The 25,134-nt window shown below is 30.1% G+C and overlaps 1 protein-coding gene across 6 annotated transcripts in view; it reads right to left on the reverse strand.

The window, feature by feature from the left end:
* The window catches only part of LOC121129813 (zwei Ig domain protein zig-8), a 335,418-nt gene that overhangs the window by 276,244 nt on the left and 34,040 nt on the right, over nucleotides 1–25,134 (reverse strand). For 2 of the 6 annotated variants that reach the window (XR_011783558.1, XM_071893324.1), the window contains exon 1: nucleotides 1,717–1,944. The exons of 1 other annotated variant lie outside the window; for it this stretch is intronic. The gene's annotated coding sequence lies outside the window, so the exon portion shown is untranslated. Of the gene's footprint in view, nucleotides 1–1,716; nucleotides 2,059–13,631; nucleotides 13,870–25,134 lie in introns of those variants that run through there. 3 more of the 6 variants (XM_071893323.1, XM_040725532.2, XM_071893321.1) reach the window with 3 other exon arrangements.

Genomic DNA, 25,134 nt, shown 5'->3' on the forward strand with positions numbered 1-25,134 from the left:
GGTACATAAAATAGAAAGGGAAACACCCAGTCCATCATATTAATAGAAGGGATATTATCCGTGCTTCCAATTCCGTCTCTGGAAAGAATATAACGGATCAAATTTGTCAAGATAATTTGATTTATTCCAAAGATACTTTCAGTATTTGATTGACAGTTAAATCTAATCGGAGTCGCTTCACTTCAACTCATTACCTAGGGAAATTATCAGCATTTCTTGTTCAAGAGTAAATAATTGAAATGGATCACCTAACAGGTGCTCATACGAATATTAAGTCTGATTGGATTTAATGCAACATCACCACTTGAGGCAATGTCAATGTATGGAGTTGAGCCTAGACTTGGATGAAAACCTTTTATTGAGGTAAAGATATGAGAAGATGGCACTTCTCCGATTGGTTTATTACCCAATCAAGTAAATATATTCGAAGTAATTAATTAATTAGGAATTAAAATTAATTCTTATATGAATTGTATTAATTGATTAATAAAACTATAAATTAGATAGTTAGAAATGAAATCTTAAATAATAGAATCAATGATAAATTGAATTTAGTAAGAAAGGAGTGGTATATTGTTAGTTCCTAAGTCTTGGAGGAGCCCAGTATTTTGTATTTAAAGAAATATTATGAGCTATCGAGGCGCGAGACGCTTATCCGAAGTATTTATTAATATATCAAATTAAATGAAATATGAGTTTTCTAACTTAATGAATGAGCCCTATTCTAAGCAAAAAGGATAACTTTGTATTTGTATGATGGTAATGCAAAGATGAATCAAGAAGGTGGTGTTATTTTAATTATTATTAACAAAGGAAACCAAAGAATGCAAAGTACTTGAGCATTAACATTACTTATCCTAATACAAATGATAAAACTTGATTGTTGAAGTTAATAAATGATTTATAGCTGTAGACAATTCCAACATTTTATCACGACACCTTAAGTTTTGATATGGAAGAGTCCCAATGAAATATGGGATTGTATTAAAAGTTGATGAGTTGAAGCCAATCTCCACTCCATACAATACTTGGCTAGAATTATAATTCAGGTTATTATTTAACCGAGAATCAGATATTAGAGATATTCATGATATTATCTTGCCGAACTAGATCTGCTATATAACTTCCTGAGACGGAATTGGAAGAACAGACAATATATTCCTTTTTACTAATATGATTGAGGGAGAGAGTCTTTGTAATTACTTTTTCTATTTTATGTACCGTATGTCTGTTCCTCCCTCTCTCCTCCATTCTCATAAAATAATATGAGATCCCTTATCTCAAGGATTGCTAAATGATAAGCGTACAGGAGTAGATACGTTGTATTTTGAATTTTATCCACGCAAGAGATACACATTTATAACAGCTTTTGCACTCGAACGTAAATTTTCTGTTTCATGGTGTCCAAAATTAAAATAATAATTTGAAACTTGCCGAAGCTATGAATTTAAGGCGTTTTCTGACTGGGTTTTTCATACCGTTAATAACCACTTTTACGCTGTTCCAATGAGAGTACTCTGATATGTCAATGTTTTTATTTTTTTAAATCTCAAATATCAAATATAATCTCACGATGTTTATCAAAAGTACATAACGTAAAAACCTCTGTTTTGTGTCCGACCATGCGTAACTTACCCTAGTAGATATTTTAACAGTTATGAAAACGATTTTTATTCTTTTTTGCTATGTAAAAATTTATTTTATTGACTTACTTACCCTTGCAACAATTTTATATATTTATTCTTCCTATTTTTAGGATTTTAAAGCCATAATTTTGCCCTTATATTTGTATTTTTATAGGAAAAGAAGATTGCAATCACAATATTATTAATGCACTATTTGCAAAAAAAAGAAAAAAAATTTATTTTTATATTCCAAATTATACGTGCAACAACTACGTAAATAAAAAAAATGTTCACTCAACTTCAACACCAGAGAACAACTGATTTTTTTCTACATAGAAATACTTTTTTTTCTTTTGGTATTCTCTGCGTTGAAAGGGGGAAGAAGGGAGAGAAGGAGAACAAGAATGAAACAGAGAGAATGTGTCCTTCTACTAAAAAAAATATTTCGTAAATTCGACGGACGTAAAAAGAACACGCATTTGTTGAAAGGTTAAAGTAATTAGTCAAAGATACGTAAGTATTTTATCAATAGCTACATATATATTAAATATCCCTTTATGTAAATAACAAACACCCTTTACTTTTTTAGACTAAATTGTGGATCAAGCCTAAGCAAAATGAGTCAGAATAAAAATTACCAAAAGTACTATTTTTTGGGGACCATCTCAGCTATTTCAGGATATGCAGCCTTCTCTTTGATCCTTCCCAAGACTCTGGATCTGGTTGGAAATATGGTGCTGATGTCAGCAAAATATTTGGACGCTTTAAAATGGATTGTAAGGTCCTACAAAGTTTTTATAAATAAATTGTTTGACTATAAAGACTATTGGTACTTTTATGTAATTATCCGTCACTTTCATGGGGTATTTATTATCCACTCCAGAGTCTGTAATATCTTCATAAAATCTTGTTTTTTTAGTATTTGTGTTCCATCTTCACTCTAAGTTATAAATTTATCATTTACTTCATGTATTCATTTTTTCTTGGAGCACTTCATTAATTCCTGAGGGATTAACCAATTCTGTAATTCATTGTCCATGTTTCAAAGACAATTTCCTACGTTCCTATTATTTGGCTCCGTAAACAATGCATATAAATTAGAGAGATGCACGAAAAGTAAGATTTGTCTGATTCTTTGGTTATTAATTTGGAAATAATTATAGGCTAAAATAATATGAAAATTGGAGATGGTGCTGTTTTTTTTAATTGTATTCTGAACAAGATTTTAGAATTCAGAAGTTGTTATCATTTTTCTTTTACTTTTGAATATTAAGTAATCACTTGTCCGTGAAAGACGGCAAATACCTTTGAGGCTTTCTTTGTGTGAATTATCTTTTAAAATCAATATAATATGCATAACAAATTTACACCTTTTACTCTAGAAGCGATTATTAAGTTTAAAACTAATAATTATTCCTGATAGCGTTATAGAGCTGTAAAAATGGTGACCTTAGATGCGTGCACTACTTTTTATATATGGTTTCAATGTGAACAGAGTTATTTAATTTTTTAAAAAGCTGTTATCATGACTTTTTCATTCTTGAGGAGGGAACATTGAAATATAAAGTGAGTAAGCTCAAGTAAAATTGAGAGAAATACTGTTGTTTTGTTCCGGGTTATAAGTATAAGTCCTTGTTGGAACTGGAGTATAACCAGGGGCGTCCACAGAATTATATATATTTTTATTTTTTTTTGGGGGGGGTCTTCGTTTTTGGAATTTTTTTTTTTTTGGAAAAAAAAATCCAAAAAAGGTTTATCCATAGTTGTTAGCTATGTATTATTGTCACATAGTCATCTCCTATACTTTCCAAAATAACTTATCTTTAAAGAAATTATCAAACTTTTAGACACTCATCATATAATTTATATTTGTATCATTTATACTTATAAACCTAAGTTAAACGGTATAATAATTATTAGGTTTTTATAGTGATATATCATGAAAGAAAACAAATAATATTAATTATAAGTTTTCAAAAAAAAAAAATTAATACTAAGCTAAAGTTCATGGGCAATTAAACCATCTGAAGGTAAATAATATATATTAAATCAGATTGACTATAGACTTAGATCTATAAATATATATTTAGTTTGTATATTATATAAAAGTTGATCAATTCAATTTAGAAAATTGTATTTGCCATTTTTTTCCCATTTGAAATCTATTCTTTCGTACAATTTAAAAATGAAATTTAATATTGTTAAATTATTTATGATAAACTCCTATAATATATCAAAGGTTATATAATTGATTCAAAAAATCAAAGCCATACTAAAATTTAATCATTTTAGTAAGTAGATACAAGGGAATACAGAATTTTATTCTTTTACTTATATGCTTTTCAAAGATAGTACATTAATATTTAAAGAAAGCTCAAAAAGAAATATTTCACAACGCAAAACAATTGAAATAAGTGCTTTTTTACCATTTTATTGAGTATGGCAAATAAAGGAGTGTACAGAACGTTGAGCGCGCTCTTTTGACCCTGAAAAGTTCATCTCCCTCTTTTTACCCCAAGACAAGTTCATACCGAGTAAAGTTCATCACAAGACTAGTTCATCCCGCGGAAAATTCAACCACGATAATAAATATATTTGGAATATATATAATTGAAAAAAATCAACTATGATATAGTATTATATTTTACTGTTTAATACAAAGATTCAATAATATGAGCTTTAGGATGAAATTTCTTGGGGATCAACTTTCCTTGTGATGAACTTGCCAGGTGATGAACTTGTCCGGGGATGACCTTGCATTGAACTGAAAAGAGGGTGCAAAACTTTCCAGAGGTGGAAAGAGCGCGGTGAACTTTCAAGTAGCAAAATAGTATTTTATGTAATTTTTGTGGAGATTAAATGTGAAGCAAATAACTTAATTCTTATGAAGGAATTTATTTTTTTGTTTCAAAAATTCTTTTTGAAAGGCTAAAAGTTCAAATATTGAAAGGATAAAATTTCGATATCATGGCAAATATCTGTTATTCAGGATTCAGGACTTCAATTAACCTTCTGTTAGAGAATATTATTTTTATAACTGGGATTCTGGGAGGTTGTCAAGTTAATGTATTTTGATTTTTTCAATGTTTTATGTTTCGATAGGTATATCTTTGGGGTCCAATGGGAGGATTACACCAAATTTGGGGGATCTTATTTATGTTAGTTAGTTCCTCTGGCTTTAATTCAACTATGTCAATTTAACATGAAAACAGTGAAAATCATTGCTCTGTGTTAGTTTTACACTGATTATACCATCAAATTCAAACTCCTCACCTCAAAAAAATATAATTAGATACCAAAATCATATTTCTATAATAATTATGACCTCTAGAATCAGTTATTAAAGTTTTGCAATGTATGAACGCAACCTAGTGTTAAGATTTTTAAAAGCACCATATTTTGCTAACCGGTTGGGCAATTTTAAAATTATTTTAACTGCATTCATGCCATTTTTATATATTTTTTTTACATAATTCAACCATGGATATATTGCATTTGTTGAAATATAATGGAAATGCCCAATGATAACATTAAATTTGCATGGTTGAATTAAAGTTGAAGGAATTAACTAACATTAATAAAAAATTTTGTGTGGAATATTGAACTCTTGAAGAAATCCCCCCCCCCCCAAAAAAAAAAACCTGTGAACCCCGAAAATCCTGGGGCTTGTTCTTTCTTAAACTTTGTTCTAACGTACTCCCATACTTCTGTTGCTGTAAATATTTTCGAGAGCGTTTTTCTATCTTTTAGGTCAATATAATCCTTCTCTATGTAGCATTTTTTTAAAGCACCCATCAACTTCTATGGGTCGGGCCTTTTTTAGAAAAGAAATCCTTCAAAAATATTTCGAACATGTTTTTCACATCGGTAATTTTGAAGACTTAAGACGCCATGTAGCTTCATGATGTTTATTACATTTAACACTAGGAAGTAAAAGTCCTTCTTTATAGCACAGAAATATACATAACCATAACCCCCAAATTTTCTAAATTACCCCATTTGGAGTAATTTACCCTGTTCCCCGAAGTCTTTCTTCCAAGTATCTAAGTAAGTTATAATTATTTGAATTGATATTGTGGAGGCAACAATGTGTCCTTATTCGGGCTTTTTTTATTTATATACTAATTAATTATTGCAACTCCTGATTCCAAGTGGTGTCTTTGTTCGCAGATATTTCCTACCAAAAAAATTCCCGTTCGTCTGCTTTTTGCGCCCTCACATTTCCGACTACAGTTAGTATTTTCCTAGCACTTTGGTAAAACATTTCCATTGCCTCTCTTATTTAATAAGCACCATCTATATCCCTTTGAGCCTCACATATGACCTCCCTCCTCATCATTTATTTGTGATTGAGTAGTTCATTATTTAGTTTTCCTATATGAAAATTTTGTTAAGCTTATGATTTTCAGCAAAAAGGGGTGGTCCGACCGCCCATTTGATGAAATTCTTTCTAAAGATATGTCAGGCTATATAACCTTGTCTCATTCGGTCTAGTCAACTCTTGGTGACTTGTTCATTTTATTTGTGAATAAATGTCGGCTTGTAGTCATCTGTAACATCTGCAAGATCATTCATAGCAATGTTTTCCTTCCGTGATACAAGGCTTTTTGAATTTGTGAAGGCATTGGGTGATGTGTAGTATCTTCCATATATTTCAAATACATTAAAATGCCCCACAACTATCACTTTCTCTTTTCTGGGATTCACTCCTAACTCCTTTTAATACCCTACCAGCATTTTGGTGTCTCTTGATGGAAGATACATTACAAAAATTTAGATTTTTTTTTGTACAACGTGTATAATCTATATCTTCATATTTCCATTTTGGTCTGGTAATATTTACAGAGTCTTTAGGGTTAAGTTTGTCACACCTGTAGCAGGGTATCCCTTTGTCGTTATCTTTACATTTCTTGAGACAAACAATCATCCTCATCTTCCTTCATTAGAGTATCGCATAGACATACAATATCTGGTAATTCCAAAGCTTTCAGATATTTATTCTTACTATCCGAGAGACCGTTGATGTTCATTTGAATGATACGAAGTAACTTCATGTTGATTCTTTGTTACGATAGCACCTTCCTTTTTTCTATCAATTATTTTCCACAACTCTCCCCTAGCCAGAACATCATCCTGATCTTGGAGTAATCCTCTTATTTTCTCTTTGTCTTTACTCTTTAGAGCCCCTTGCTTTCCTTCCATTTTGAGTTCAACTTTAACATTTTTATAGAAACAATCGATTGAGTCTCCGATTGGTCATTCAACTTCTACGTATTTATGTATGACCCTAACTAATTGATTTAATTCATCTATAATATACTTTCTTTTCAAAGATTCGTAGTTAATTTCCGCCTGCACAATTTTTTTCCCAGTTTCGTCTAGGTTTATTTTTTTCTGGATAGGAGATGTAAATGTTGTATATTATACTCTTCCTTATGAACTTTTGTTTTAAAGGTAGGTTTATAATTTTTCTTCCTTGTCAAATAAACATTTTTTTCCCACTAATTGAATAGATATTTTAAGTTTTGATAGCCATAATATGACGTAAAATCCCACTTTGCCTCTCTCATACATTGAAACCCCCTACAACGGTAAGGCTTTTCAGTTTAGGTGCAATTCCATTGTCCCTCTTCAAACATTCTTTTTTTTAACCCTAGACAGAACAAAAAAAAAGCCAAATTTGCAATAATTTATTATCCGACAGTTATTTGAAGGATTGATGAGTTTTCATCATCGTCTTCGTGGAAAACAATTACTGGAATCTCCTCTCGAGTACATATAGACTCATCTCTCGACAAAGAACCTACTTTTGTTACTTTAGCATTCGAACCATAAATATTAGACCACTTTTCTACAAATAACCACTTCATTACCTTAGTAATTTGTGTAGACATTATCGGGATTGTTTGATATATTAATAAAACCAATGAGTTTCGAATTCTCTCTTTGTGAAGGTATATTGAAGAAGAGGCCTTACTAATCGTTTATTAAACTGAATGTGGAGACGAAGGACAATTCTTGTTTTTCTTGGATACTGGTAGAAGTTTCATAATTTTTCCCGGGAAGATATTTAATTTCCTTTTTTTTCTAATACATCCTTAGGATCCTCTTCGTTGGAATTTAATTCTGATTCGTTATTTTGGCGACAATAAACTGATTTTATAGCACAATTTTCATCTGACTTTATCTCTCCCGACTCAGAAGGTGTGCTAACATCAAGGCTTGTTTCTGTATTACTTTCTCTTTGTGTCATTATCTAATTTGATTGACTTATTTCTTTCATATTTTCTGGAGATGGCTTTTCATTATTTCCTTTGCTTACGCTTGTGTCCTCATCTTCCGACATTATGCCATTGCTACTTTCCTCAGCCGTACCTGTTTTTACTTTCTCCCTTACTGGATTTTGCTCGGGATTAAATGATATTGAAAAACAATTTCCACTTCTATTCATTCTATTTATCCTTCAGAATAGCCACCTTTGATACTCGGAATGTGACTTAGCCTGATTTATGCATATTATAAGAAGATGACCAAACATAAAACACTTACAACATTGTTTAGTTATCCCCCTGAAATGTATGGATCTAATATGGTTTCAATAAGAAGGGAAAAAATGGATATTTCTGGTTTCTCAATTACTTTTACTAATGTGTGGTGTATTTGAGGACACCCTTTCAAGTGTGCCCTTTAGATCTGTTCAAATTTTGACTTTTCTTTTTTTTCAAACCTTTTAATATTTGACTTTTTCCCGTTCTCCAAGGTCTATAGCAACTAAATATACCATTCATTTAGATCTGGGACCGCAGCTACGCCTGCCACATTGATCTTGAAAATTTATTGTTGGTGTCTCTAAAAAAAAAAAAAAAAGGGGGGACGTGATTGTTTGTATTCTTTTGACTATAGCTTCACAATGGAGCCAATAAACTGTGCTTCAATTTATATATATATGTTATTAACTCATTATATGTGCCCGTGGTTAAGTTTTACCGTAGATATTTAAAAAAATAATTGGTTTTTTTTTTTTTCCTGTCTTTTTAGGTATTCTCCGAAGTTATTATTATCTTGACGTATATGTAAACAAAAACAGAATAGTAAAATAGCTATAGTATTTGGGTCCATAGAATTGATGCATTTGTATAAATCATATCGTAGATTATAAAACTTTCATTTCCATTTTTTTTATAGAAAATATCATGAACCATCCTTTTTCATCATTGATATCGTCGTATCCCAAACGAATTGATTCACCTTAAGGTATAGGGATTGCTTTTAGAGATCCTTACATTGTTCCATTGCACATGATCTTAATTGTGCATATTCTACTTTTTCAATGAAAATCTATCTTTTTTGGACTTTGACGGATAAAATCCGCAATTTTGGTTTCATGTCCTTCCGGGGCCGAGCTCTCTTCATGATCTACGTCACTATTTTGTACTAGGGGTCTACCCCTAACTTTGGACCTCTTACCTTCCTTTATGTAAGGCAAGCTTCAAAATATCAATTTTCATAAAATCACTATGCACATTATATTAATTATTATAAATGTTCAATGGTGATCATGTAGTTACATACGTTTTATTTTAAGAGGTTTTTTTTACCCAGTTCACTAAGAACATAATAAAAAGAATGTTCACTAACGGAAATTAATCAAAATAGATTATTCAATTTACTAAACCTCGATTCAAATTACAAAAAATACGATAAAAGTCTGAAAAAAATAAAAAAAAGATTCACAGAGATATTGAATATTCAAACTAGTTTTAATAGTGATGTACTAAAGTCTACACTTCGTTGTATTACATGATAGACAGTTGATAAATAATAATAATTACGTCATTTAAATTTAGCATTAGTTTTAAATATATTTTTTATTTACAAATATAAATTTAAATGCTAAAAATACTTATATAAAGATTAGACATTGAGAAAAAATAATTCTTTATTTTAAAATCATCGTAACAACATGAGTTTGGGGTAACTACAAGATATGACTTGTTATGCTTATAGTAAAAACATGAAATGTTTCTTTTATATAAAATTTCTATGAAATATCTATTACTCTGTACGAATTTAGTAGAATAAAATAAGTACTCATCAGTTTTTCATAAAGTTGCATGTAATATATTTATAATAGGCTTAGTGTTGTATGCCTCAGTCCTCACATGAAAAAAATAATCAATCAGGAAATCAAAAGGATAAACAGAGGAAAGATTTTGAAACAAAAAAGGTACTTAAATTAACTAAATCTGGATTAAAATTTACTAAATATATCAATAAATCTTAAACAAGGCATTAACAAGATAAATAAAGCATTGCATATTATCAGATTAAATATTTCAGGAGCATATTAAAAAGTATTGGTTATAAAATTTATTTAAATCCAAAGAAAAAACAAAATATTTTTTTTAATCTTGTTGCAGTTTACACATATGAGTTAAACATTATTTTTTATTTAAAATGTAATTATCATTACCACAGGTATTTATTCGATTAACACAATATGAAATCAAATTTTTTAAGTCCTAAATTATTATTTAGATGTTCTCAAAATTAGATCATTGATCAATTTGTCAACTGTTACAATATCATGTTATTTTTATACATAGGTAATAAATCTAGACAGTTACTTCTGTGTTTGCTTAGAAAATTGAAAAAATGTATAGTAAAATATGAAAGGCTTTTTAAAGCAACGTACATAAAAATCGTTTTTATTTTAACTCTATCAGTAATAAAGATCATGCCTTCTCACTTCTACTTGTACATGAATGTATAATGTATCTGCTTGAGAATATACCTAAGACAAAAAATTTCAATTTTGTATAATGTTGTACATCAAATATAATTTTGAAGTTTTCAGATTAACTAACATTCTTAAATATTTTTTACTCCGGTGTTAATTGTCTGAGCTCTTTATTAGAGTTTAATGATAGTGTACATTTTACATTAAAGATGCAGGATTATCCTTTATTAGCGTCTCATCAATATTTTAGGTTTTTCTTTCGTTTTTTAGAAAGGTTTAAGGTTTGTTGAGAAGTTCAAATTGTTCCTGCGTCCAAGAAACTAAAAAATTGGTGTAAAAGATGAAATCCATTATTTTCCCAACATATGGCTATAGCATAGGTATGTGCCATTGGTTTATTAGCAAAATGGTATAAGAGAGATAATATTTCATTCTAAAAAACTAAAAATGCAACTCCCTCAAAAGGCAAATAATCACATATTTTCCTTAGATATAAATTTCCGTGTTGACAGTAATGGAGAAGAAGGCAAATTCTGTCCGAAAAGTCAAGCTAGGATCAGCTTATGGTAGATGTAAAGGCTGTTTGGGATTATAAACCAGAATAAACTAGTACATTTTATATGCACTAGTTCTTTCTAATCAAGGACACATTGAATAATCCCATCATAATTGAAAAATGTATCATTTTAAAAATAAATCTTGCAAAAATAAACTTTTAATAATTCCTATTCCGGAACTGGTATGCACCAAATTGAATGGACAATAATTTATAACAGCCTTCTACATGAATACATTAAAAAGTCTGGGTAATTAGTGTCAAGATATACTTGAATGTTATTTTTTTGCATGTATTTAAATGTTTGATTTATTATAACTAAAAGAGGCATAAATAGAAACCATAATAAAAGAAAACCTTGACTGAACTGAGAATTGCCATAGATTTTCAAAAATAAATGCAATATTATAAAATATTAATGCTGTAAAATAAGGGTCGTTAATCTTTATAGTCCCAGGGAACCATTCAACAATAGATTAATTTGATAGGGGGTACATCTACTAATGTGATTGATTTATGGAAATCTGTCACTGACAAAAATAACTATTCATCTTGACATAAATAAATAATTTACTCTTAGATTTATCAAAATTAAAATTAGAGGATATTTGGTTAAAAGACCCTATTCTAAAGCATACCTAAATTTGATTCAAGAATAATATTAAATATTCCACGGTTTACAAGCAATTTTCAAAATTACTATCAAAGACACACTGTATCTTTGTACAAAAAGAGTATGAACATGAAATATATTAAAAAAGGACGCTTTGATTAAATGATTAAATTTTCTTTTTTGCCCTTTGGTTATTTTTTTAACCTATAGCAATAGTCACAAGCAATTGAAAATGATTTCGTTTGATAGCTGAACTTTTTAAATAATTGGGCAGCTTGTTTTTTCGACAACGAGACGAAACAGCAAGAAAGTCAACGACAAAGAATCATTTACTCTTAGCCAATTTCACAAAAAAAAAAAACGATTGTGTATGCGAGTCCCACAATAGTCCAAACATTTTGTGATTGTTCAGGGAGGCAGGTGAGGCTACAGCAAAGGTGGTATCTTTGATGAGATCTTTCGCAAGAGATAATTTAGATTTAAATAAATGATGTTGTCCTTTTTCCCCACATCAAAGTGTTGGAAGTCAACTTATGTTTGACAGCTAGACAGTACCCCATCCAACACTAAAAAAAGAAGAGTTATTTTTTGACAATTTCATGTAAATATGTCCAAATAGTTTGGACTGTTCTCATCACCAGACATTAATTCTTTTTTTTTTTTTTTTTTTTTTTTTTTTGGGGGGGTTAAGGGTTACACCCCTTTACACACTTTGAATATTTTAATTACTATTTCTTTAAAATTGGAAAGAGAAAAAATTCAAAGCGTCCCCTCTATTCATATGATTAGAAATGAATAAATATACCTAAATATCATTTCATAATTGGTTTATTACATTGAAGCACAATTTACAAGTTAAATCAATTTAATGTTTTTTGAATTTTGATTACTTCAATTATATATACATAGTATTTACCAAATCAAAACTTAACCTAATTTCCTGATAGACTATATTATTTGATATATATACGAGAGTGGTCTAAAAAGTTTCCGACCTCCACTTGAAGATGACAGCACCCGTAAATAAAAGATCTATATAGCATTTGTTCACTGTTACTCACCAAAGTTTCAGTCATTTTGGACTCGCAGTTATTAAGTAACAGTCGTTTGAGTGAGTAGATGTCTGTGTTTTTGTGAAAATAGACAGCATTGAGTATTAAACTGACATTAAATATTTGTTTTGAGGGTGTAACCTTTAAATAGATTCATACAATAGCAGACATATAAATGCTTATTCAATCCAACTCGGAGTAATTGAGCAAAAAACACACAAATGTATTGTGAACAATTAGTTTGCATAGAAAAACGCCGATTATTATTTGTACATGTTACAGAGATGGGAGCATTTCTAGGGAAAGTGTGTAGATTTACAAGGAGACTAAGTTGAAATATAAAATATAATAAAAAATTCAGAAAAAATTTATTGTATTTAAAAACCAACATGGTATCTGCAATTAACTTAGTCCGGTGTCATCAAATTTTGGTTTCTGAGCCAAGAACGACTCACTGGAGTTATTTGCCCCTTTAGTATTTAGGGGACACTACGTAGTATCCTACAAATTTAATATTGAATAGTGCAATAGTTTTATTTTAGATTTTTTTTTTTTTTTTATTTTTGAAGGAAATGATTTGTTAGTCAAATACATATTTTTTTCTATAATGAGACATCAATGTTTAAAATAGTATTTAGTGTGTATTCCTCTGGGTGTAAAAGTATTTTTTCTGTCAATATATCAACGGGTATATTAAGGTTTTTTTTCTGCTTAATGTATTTTTTTTGTGCATATGAAATTGAAATACACTTTCAAGAGGGTTCGCCTTGAACGTTTTCGGCTTCTGCCAATTTTTTCATGTGACGTTTCTGCCTTGGATTATAATGAATTGAGCTTTTGGATCTATTTCTAAGTCTCTTACTTTATAATTTTTCATTATTATATGTATTTAATCAGTAAAAACTGGGAAATTGCCATATCAATAGAAATAAGAGACTAAGCCCCATAATTTTGATATATTGGTTTTTTTTTAGTTTGTTATATGTATAAACCAACTAGTTTTTTCATCAAAAAGCTATGAAAATGTACTGAAATATCTACTTACATTACTATATCCTCTATATAAAAACTTCTTTTTTTCCCATTGTCCTCAGAAGTTTTCATTACACCAAAATAAAAAGTTAGTCATACACTTGATTTTATACTTCAGTTATGACAACCAAGATTGGCATGAAATAAAGTAATATGATATATCATTCCATTATCTGATAAGACTTTCAATAATAAGATAAAGATGATCAACAAAATATTGTTTAGTACAACACACAACTAAAGACGCATACCTAAAACATAATTATTTGTTGTTTTTATTAAATAAGTTTGTGAGAAATATTTAATAACTCTATATAATCAACTAATGAAATTAATATACAAAAATAATAAATACAGAAGATAAATATAATTAATTCACTATTATTATAAGTATATTTATACATAAGAAGGATTAAACTTATAAAGATTATCAACTTAAAAAGGATATACCCAAACTCTTGTCCATATTATCAAGAAGACCTACCAAAATAGCAGGGGTTTTAATGCCAAGCTCAAATCCAGTAGGGATTCAACAACGCATACTAAAGCTCTTAACTCAATTATTGTATTATCATATTGTTTTCTTGTCGCTGATAGCCAAGTGGGGAGTAATATATATACTGTTTGCTCCTTAGAAAATTTTTAGAGGCTAGTATCCTCCAATATAGATCTTGTTCTCTCCAATGGTTACTTAAAAGAATCTTTGTAGTCATACATATATGATAGAAACAAAACTATCTGACCATAGAAGTGTTTTTTTTCTTCCAAATTGACACTTCTTCAAAGGTGATTTAAAATAAACAGTCATGGAAGCTAATTCTATTCTATTAGATGACCCTTATGTTAATACTGAAATTATGAATATAATTGAATGCATCGAAGCAATAATAAACAATATAGGAGACTTTTTTTCTGAGTTTGAGAAATATTTCAAAAAATTTAGAAATATGCCGAAAAACTGGAGTACGAAAATAACGAGAAATAATTAGTCGTCTAAATACTTTGGAGAACATTGCTAATGAAGAAGTGTCTATACCAGAAAAAAAAAACACTTGATCTTGTGTTAAGAGAAAAATACTTATTCTACAGAGTATTCTAAAACTGAAGACTTATCGCACTCAAGATTACAAGTTCTACAACAACAGAATAAAAAAACCAATGGCGAAATTCAAAAGTATTATGTGATTAAAATGAAAGTTTTTATTCGAAAATGTATGGTTGTTCTGATTGTAAAAAAATAGGTCAATGCTTAAGATTTAAAATTAACAAGTGGATTTTTGTCATGACTATATTAATGAAAGACAACAATGGCATTGAACATAATACTAGTGCTGAAGAAATAAAAATAAAGCTAAGTTAAATAAAGTACTACACAACTCCAAGAAATTTTGTGCCCCATCAGTCATCGATTTTTCAGCTCTATGGATCTTAAGTTTGGAAGCAATTTACAAAATTTATATAATCAACTAATGAAACAGATATATAAGAATAACAAATACAGAAGGTAAATATAATTAATTCACTTATATTATAAGTATATTTATACATAACAATGATTAAACTAATAAAAATATCAACTTAAAAAGAATTTTTTATTTCAGAAGAGTCTTAAGACTATGTCTATTTTCCATCCTAGGTATATCTTTATAGGCATAGGAAAATAAATAATTTATAGAAGGAAATGAGTCGGTTCATATGTGTAATCAACTTAAAAGATCGGAAGATAAATAACTCCTGAGGCAGAGGGAAGTAAAAGTGAAGGGTCGATAACAAAATTCGTTTGTACAAATTCACCTACAACGGTAGTTGAATAAATATCTGCCTTCATTTTATCGAAATTATTGGGCTAAGGATCTACCTTTTATAACATTTTTATTAACTAAATACATCTACCGGGTGGTCCAAGGAAACCTGAACACTTACTAATTCAATAATTAATCAATTAAGTGAATGAAATTAATTCATATTTCTATATATTAAAGCAAAAACAATTAGTTACAAAACAAAACAAATCTGAGCTCTCTAAATGACGTAGAAGTGAAGAAAATGACACTTGAACAGGATCGACGAATTTACATTAGTGTACTCCAAGCAGTTGTGCAGGACCACCGTCTACGCGGTCAGTAAACCCTAAACGTTGAAGAACAAGAGCAGCTCTGTCAAAAAGGTCAAACTGTACCCGGAAAAATAAAAAATAAACTGTCCAGGCTAATCATCTCAAGTCCATGAGGGTCAATGTAAGAAACCCATCTTCTCCTTTGCAATACTCTTTTGAATGATTTTGAACTCTTTTTTTGGACACTTTTGGCCTCCCTACAGCCCTGATCAGAGCCCCTCAACTATATTTTTTGGATGTTTATCGAGGGGAAGGGCAGTAGTGTCTGCTTCCAAACAACGAGGCCCTCAGAGGTACTTGCAGCCAGCACTAAGACACCATGACAGAGGACTACATCTGTAGTGGGTGCCAGGCCTTCCATCCCTACCTGAAAGCCATCATTGCCACTAAGGGCGTTTACATTAATGATTAAGAGAGCTCAGACACACATCTATTTATATTATTAATTTTGGTGAAATTATATTGTTAATTAATAAATTATATTTGGTTGAATTATAAAGTATTCAGTTTCTAATGGACCACTCGGTAATGTTGAAGTATTAGGTAAAAGGTACTCAGAAATTGTCCTATTATACAAGTCAGCCAGAAAAATCTTTTAAAATCCATATTCAGTTCTAGGAGTACCCGACAATTGTATTCCAAAGAAAGAAACTTATCGGAGGAAAGAATCGAATATCTTATGAAGAATGTCGTTCCTTTGCTTTCTTGTAATGAAAAGAAATAACTTTTTTTTATTCTATAAAGAATGAGACGAACTTAGCCAACAAAGAAAAAATAAATATTCCTTTTCCTAAACATAACGATTTCTTGCCTACGTTCACTTCTTCTTCTACATCCGTCACTTTATCCAAAGATTCTTCAAAACAATTTAATCTTCACCATCTAATTATTTGGGAGAAGATACTCCTTCAAAATTATGACAAATTTATTACTTGGTATCCCTCAACATTAAGTTGTTTAATTTTATTAATTTGTAATCCATCCCTTTTCTATTATCAGACTCAGCAGGCTATTTTGATTGTACAAGTAACTTATCAAACCATTTTGATCCAGAACAAGGACTCCTTTATGAATATACAACGGATGAGTTTAAATCATATGGAAAAAGAAAGAAAATGTGTTATTCATGGAAAGGCTGTGATTTGTATAGTAAATATTTGAAGAAGGAGATTAAAAAATGTGGAACTAGTAAACATTGCAAAAATATATGTCTTAAAAATCCACCAAAAGATTTATATTTAGGAAATACAACTGATAACCTCTGGATTGAATTAATGTACATATTATGTAAATATGGTTTTTATTTTCTTATAGAACGCAATTTTTTATATTTTGTTATTTGAAAATTAATTTCTAGAGAATTATTTCTACAATTCGAATTTTCAAAAAATGGCATTGATCACTCCATTTTAGTGTTGTTTGTTTTTTTCTCTTTACCAACGTATTCTCTGTCAATAACTTTGTTAAATAATAGTAACTATTTTCTATGATCACTAACATATTGTCATTGACGATATTGCTTGATATGAGGTAGTTTAGAATTATTGAGATAGGGCGTAAGCTAGTTCTATTGAAATCATTGATACATGAAAAATGACCACTAAATGTTCCCTAATAATTCATAAGATCCAATTAACTCATTAACTCCATAATGGATTATTTTTAATGGCAAATATGCAAAGGAAAATAACATTAAACAATGAATATCGAAGAAAATAAATATTTTTTTGATATTATAAATTATTTATTTACTTAAATCAATTGTGAGGTTAATATTTGAAGGAAATGGTAGCAATTATGGATATAATATTTTAGATGCAGGATTTAATCTGTGTAAGACGAATTCCACAATTAATTTTTCCTTTGGTATTTTTTGTTTTCTGATACAACAATACGAAATCTTTAGTACATATTTCTGTTACTTATCATATAAAATATAATATTTAGTTGTTATTAATAATAAACAAAACATTAATTTATTTGCATTTTTGTTTTGTTTTTAGTTTACGTGTCATTTTTTAACAATCTAAGAATATGCCTTTAAAGAAATGTAAATAAGTAATGCTTATTGAGTATTTAATCTAGGTCAATTTAGTTTTAAACCTAAAGGGTGGTTAAATTTCAATTATAAAGTATAACTAAAAAAATATATATAGAAATTAAGATAATCATTTCATACATATATTTTCTAATAGTTGAGAAGATATAATTTTGTAAATCTAAACCTAACATGTCAACTATTTAATCAATGTGATAAATCATGTTATAGTTAGTTATAATGGTGTGAAATTCATTGCTAATGTATTAATTATTATCAGTAACAACCACCATATTTAGAGCAAACATACAAATTAATTAAAACTGGATTACAGTGGACAATACTAAATGTAATACAAAGTATTTTCTATTATTAAAAAGTATAAAGCCATTTATTCAAAATATTCCCAAAGTTTTAAATAAAATATATTCTGACTTCATAATGCATATTTAAAGAATAATGTGAGTTTATCTGGTCTATATATTAAATGTTTTATTAAATATATCATCTGTATATGTGTGTCTATGTTTGTCACTTAATATCGGTCAATCCAAGAAAAGTAGATTTGAAGGTGAATATGTGATAGCTCTTTATTTCTTTTAGAGGACATAAATATTTGCCTAAAATAACATTAAATTTAGTAGATGGTTTGACGACAACTTCTACTAAATCTGCCAAGCATTTTTTTTTTTTTTTCATTTATTATAATAAGATTTGTTAATTATGCAGAAACTGTAGTCTGGCGAAAACTTTTACCTTCATTCTCAATAGCAAAGAGGTTAACTTTATATAGAGAAATGAAATGTGTCTTTCCTATTTCAATTGACAAGTATGAAATTTATTTAGCTTCCATAAGAAAAGTCCATAGTTAATAAAGTTACTGATTCTTTATGATTTTTGTCGTATTCAACCCTCATATTGTAATCTCTGCGTTCACTTTGGGTATGGAGATTATGTTACATAATACTGCCGTTAATATTTAATGTCCAATGAATAAAAATATTTTTTCATAGATTATCTGAATAATGAGATCAATTCTTGAGAATGATCATAACATATATGGCAAAACATCACTTCGCCGTCCCATCAATACCCGATTTGGGACACACGGTCTTCCAATGACGAATAAAACAAAATATACTGCAATATTTATTTTACCCTTGATCAAAATATGATTCTTATACTTATGAAAACTCTGGACTTTACCATAGCTATCAGGAAATTAAAAGTTTTGAGACAAATTCTCCATCCTCCAATTTTGGGTTTAATCTTTTGATTTTTCCTATCCAGGGCACCAAAATGTCCAAACACACAGGCTTCATGAGTCAATGGAGAAATAGAAGACATTTGAGGCATTGATTTCATCAAAAAGAAACACATTCATAATCAAGCCAATTAAAACTGGGACTTTTGTTTCATTTGTCATACAGAACAGAAAAAACAATTTTCGAGAAACTTTTCTATTCTGCGTCCTTTTTCTAAATAAATATCACGAAATGTGATGTCTCAATGCTCTAAAGTTAGAATATCAAATAGATTGTCAATAAATGAAGAAAAAATTGGGGAATTCAAGACAAAAATATTATATAAATATATAATATCAATTTAATAGTGGTATCGAAAGATTCAAAACATTAGAACCATACACAAAATAACTTCCTTTAATATGAACCGGTTACGAACCTAATCCTACCAACATATATTTTTATTCGTCCTTGTAATCTAATTTAATATTGTACCATATTTAAGAGGTCATTGCAGATTTTTTGAAGCATTATAATTTTTAAAAGATGCTTCCAAATTAAACTAAAGATTTTAAGCAATGAGGTTTTCTTAGCAGTTTTTAGATTTTCTGTCAAAAAGTGGTGAAATTTCGTCTGACAAGAATAGTCTTTTCTTTTCTTATGAAACAAAAATAGCTAGAAATAGAAAAACCTGTTTTGCTCCTTTCACATATTTTTTTTTTTTTTTTTTTGAAGTTGACTCCTTGTGATGACGACCTCACATATTTGGTCCTTCCTTTCGAAATATGAGCATGTCCCTAACAGACTCGCTTGCATTATGAGGTCATTTGAGGGCATCCATTTTCTAACAATCCATTGGGCAGTCGGTAAATTGATAGGTATTCACTTGATTGAGACTTTCATATTAATGACAACATCCACTAATGTAAGATACAATCAATTGACCGTAAGAATGAAGGAAATTTATCATGATCTTAAGACAACCAATCCTACAGATCATCTAAATATTTTAAGACCAGCCTTTAAATTACAAATATGGAGTCATTTCAATCTTTTAGATATCGTGACGAAGTTCTTTTTGGACACAAACAAAAACATATGCTCCTTAGATCCAAGTTTTGTAAATATATGTTGTCACGTCGTTATTATATTTTGATGATGATACTATAACATTTTTAACCGCTGATTCGATAGCTTAAGTGTACAATGCATATAATTCTGCTATGAACAGGTCTTCATTTTTTTAACCTAAATATCTAAAGCAATCTATGGTACGATTGTCAAGAACATTCTCGTGAAGACCAATTTTTTTCTCGTGTATTGCTAATATTTCTTGGATTTTTAAAAGCAATATCATCCATAATATAGTATGATTAATTTCATAATTATATTACTAAGTAAATTCAGTCATAATTGTTTCCTTTCAACTAAACTTTTTTCCTCTTTATTTATTGTCGTGATAATAAAAATTTGTAAAACCAAGTTAAGTTGTGTATACATACTAGTGTATAAATCATTTTTTTAAATAATCTTAACAACATTAGTTTGGGGTTTACACAAAATATGATAAGTTATTCTTATAGTAATTTTCCTTAATCAGCCATTATCAAGATCAATATAGAACTGCATATAATGTTTTAAGAGTATACTTGAAATTAGTGGCAATAAAATGTAGATTCAAAGGAATACGAAGCATTTTATTAATCTTGGGATCTATTGTACCTTAGTTCACTGACTGAGGTTTAAGAGAAAATCAAGGTTTCTTTTTGTTTTAGTTTTTTATGTTCCTTTAATTGGTCAGATGAAGTTGCACTGATTAAGTATAAGTAAGCAATATAGTATTACATTTACTCGATCTGACCTAGGAATATACTTCGAAGTCCATATACATAAAGTATATTATGTTTTCTTCTCTAGGAACAAACCAGGCACGAACCTACGCACACTGAGTACAGGATAATAATTTTCCCTGAGCGTGTTGTCCATTGACCTACGTCGTTCCACAATTATATATATATTCAAGATATCAGTTTGAATGTTCAAGTGGCTAAATAATCTAAGGAAGTACTTGTGTTATAAATTAACAGAGTAAGCGAGGGATAATCAAAATATTTGTACAAGAGGTGTTATGTTTTTACATAAACATTAGTACTGCTATGGTTTGCTATAATTACACAAAAAAATAATGTTGGTTTATATTTTAACAACCTATTTAAATATATAATTAACTTTGATTATATGATTATAAATTTTGATAAGAAATTTTTATTCATGTCTTATAAGCTCTTTTGTACTTGGGGAACTTATCAAGAGTTGAGTGCCAAATTGCCCTAACTCAAAAATTAAAAGTATTACTGTTATTGCCTATACGAGGTTTGTAAGTATACCATCCTTGAAGAATAATATCTAATGTATTTTTTTTAATATGCTCCTATTCCCCACATCGGTCTCCACCAGACCTTGAGTATCCTACTCCCCCATCACATCCATAGCTGCAACACTCATTTTCCCATTGTTTTCGTGGTAGCTGTTTCCATGGCAACTTCCGAATTCTCCCCGCTCATTGTATACATATCGACCTCTGTAGCCTCTATCATGGTATCCACGACGACCTCCTCCACAGGCAAACTCCACCTTCACTTTCTGTCCATGAACCATTGCACAATACAATTTGTAGATAGTATCACCTACATCCTCGGCCCTCACAAAGACCTTCTGTGTTATATGTACATACATCCACCATGGAGCCGATTTAGCATTAGGTGAGCGTGGGGGGAGGGGGAGCCTCAAAACTCCATGAATTTTGTTCCTTCCTGAAACAGAATCTTGGAAAATGGATAAATTTATTCATAGTTCTACACCGGAAAGACGAAAGCGAAGAAAATATACCTGATATTTTATGTTAATATTTAAAAAAACAGATAAATTAAGACTGTCGAAATGAATTGCTCATGTCCATTTTTTTGTAAAAATTGAAAAAAGACCATTATTTATTATGAAAAAATTATACATTATCTATTCAGTATCATGTAAAACATATTTTCAAACGGATACTTCTTTTTCAAATAAATTCAAAACTAGGTGTGGAATTTAATATCGAATAATTATATAATATGTTGTGAGATTTTAGAATATAGTATTTAAAAGGTAGAAAAAAATTACATTATGATCACTTTAAAAAAAAAAATATATTAAATATAATCTTTATAAAATTTATTTAAAATGGCTCAACATTTCCTCAATTATATAATCTAAAAATAAGTTTGTAGACGATTGAATTAAATCTATTGAATGTATATCAAGAAATTGATGTCCTCTTTTTCAAACACACATAAATGAAAGTAAATTTAGCATTGTAATATTATTTTATTTCCCCCTTAAGTTTTATACACTTTTTAATGCGTTCAGGCATACAAGCAATTAAATTATTCATATTCTCATCTGAAATTTGCGACCAAGTAAATTTACATTTGGGAGAGAATTTCTTGACTGGTTGCAAGGGGTAATTTATTGATCTTATTTTGGATAATGTCACGTAGATTTTCGATTGGAGACAAGTCCAACCCCTTGCTATGTCATGTACCCTTTTCCCGAAATGAGTCTAAATTAGCCTGAATCCATGCTTGAGCCACGTTAGAGATATTAGAAGAAGCAATATCTTGCTGGAAAATGGCTCTTGACATGTCAGGTAACATTTTCTGCGTCAGAACTGATCCATTTTCTCGGCTTCATTGCATTGCAGGGGCGAAATACTTCTTGAGTATGGTTTCCACATAGTATGAAGATGTCACAGTTTACTCTTGAGGTATAAATTGAAGCTCAATAAGAGCCCAGTAGATGGTTATTTTTGCAAATATCGAAAGTTTTTTCTTCCTTCCACGTCCAACCTCATTCTCAAGGCTCTCCCTGGAAAGGTGACAATTCCACCCCCTTCTAAGGATTCGGACCGAAAGACAAAGGTCCCAAGCTACCTCAACCTACCTTTTCCCGGCCTCAAGTTGGCATACGGCCCTGCGTTATGACCATTCTGTGATATCATATTTTTTTTAAAGTCATCTATAAATTTCTATTAAGAAAATCATGCATAAAGGTTGCTTTCTTACCTTAAATTTGGGGCAATACAGATTTTTAAGAGCCTCGCCTGCCGCATGTTTTTTATTTTATTTTTTCCCCTTTATATTTTTGAACTTATTTTTAGAGAAGCGGCACATTAAAAAAAGAGAATATCAATTTTCTTTTGAATGTTTAAAGTTACGAAAACCAGTCCACCGGTGCACTCAATGTAGTACTCCATAATGTATATTATACCATATTTTATCTAAGAAATAATATAACATGCGTGAACAATGTGTATATAGCATCGAACGTGTACTGTATATTTTTGTGTTCACGAAAAACGGAGAGTAACACTGAGGATTTATAGTGGAGTTATATTCTTTATTATTCAAACAAAATTTGTCTATTAGCCGACGCTTAATTACTCGGATACTATTGCTAGTTAGTTAATAATGTGGAGATGAAGTTTGTATAATGAGTGGACCAAAATATAGTGATCAAAAGGAAGAGTTGAGGATCTAACAACGATCTTGCATATCTACATATTTAAAAATATTTGTTTCTTAATAATAGTCTTGAAAAATCATTTGTATAGAAATACTTCCATTAGTCTAAGTTATTGGTTCTGGATATAAAGCCATAACAATGACCAGTTTATTCTTTTTGCAGGACCCGAAATAATTGAATATGGGAATAAATAAGATGTATACCCGTACATAAAAATCCTTTCAATAGATCACAAAATTATACTAACAAATTAATTTATAAAATATAGGGATAATAGGTCGATTTTGGGGAAGAGCATTGGGCAAAGTAGAACTATGCCTAATTTCCCAATAGAAGCATCCCAATTGTCCATATCATTGGTCGTTGAGTCTTTTTGCTGATTTTTGGTGGAGTATTGGGCAAAGAGATAAAGTAGAACTATTAAATCATACTCCACAAAATCCACTAATAACAATAAAGATCCATAGGGTAATAATGTAAAGTTCTACTTTGCCCCTTGCTCCACCAAAAGTCAACCTAATATTTTAATTTTTATTATGTCTAGAGTTCTCAAGTGTTATACATTTCAAAGTTTTACCTTTAATTAAAATCACCATTTATTCAAATAAATGCATATTTTGCAACAGGAGAATCATTAGGTCTTTTTTATTCTAATCATTCTTCATTATATATATACAGGGTCGTTCAGGTAAGTTTGAACCATCTTGATTACATCCTGAACCATAAGGAAATTATTTAACTCAGTTATTTCAATTTTTAAGTGAGAGGTTGAGCATAAGCTTTATGTTAGTTGGGCAACTTTTAATTCAAGACAAGTATTTACGATTTAGGAGACCTGGAGGAACACTATCATCGAATTTCCTTACGTGGGACAGAACCCAGAAGATGCTCAAATATCCAGAACACAGTCTACGACGTCAACAACCGCTGGAAGGAGGAGTTAAGAGAAAAGCCCACAAGTACCGCAGTGCTACTAAAAAATGCACTCTCATATTCCTCATAGGCCTGAAACGTTCCTTGAGGCAATCTCCTAGGATTCCGATTTACACTCTAGCAAAAAAGTAAGCCGTTTAACAGTCTCAATGATCATAAAACTGATCTGAGGATGAAGTAATACAGCCTTTACAAAAGACAATTCCTTACAGAAAAAATGAAGGCCACCCGATCTACCCATGGAAGAAAATTGGTGAACAATTTGAAGTCCAATGGTAACTGAATCATCTTTTAATCGGATGAGAAACTTCCTATATGACCAAGTGATCCCTTGAATGAAAGTTGAGGCCAATGGTGTCGAGTTCCTGTTTCAAAAAGACTCGATCCCACTCACAAGGCCAGCATGACCCAAAAATTGTTTAATAAAGCATAAAAATTTAATAGAAGGTACCCACACCTGGACTTCTAACCCCCCCCTTATATGAACACCATACATTACTTCTTTTAAGGGGATTTAGACAGGAAGAAGGGGCTCTGCCAATTCACACGACAGCATCGAGTCATTGAAGGCCTCCATCATAAAGTACTGAAACAAAGTCCCCCCCTCCTCCCGGACGTGTGC

The sequence above is a fragment of the Lepeophtheirus salmonis genome, chromosome 14 (genome assembly GCF_016086655.4).
Source record: "Lepeophtheirus salmonis chromosome 14, UVic_Lsal_1.4, whole genome shotgun sequence".
NCBI classification, from domain to species: domain Eukaryota; kingdom Metazoa; phylum Arthropoda; class Copepoda; order Siphonostomatoida; family Caligidae; genus Lepeophtheirus; species Lepeophtheirus salmonis.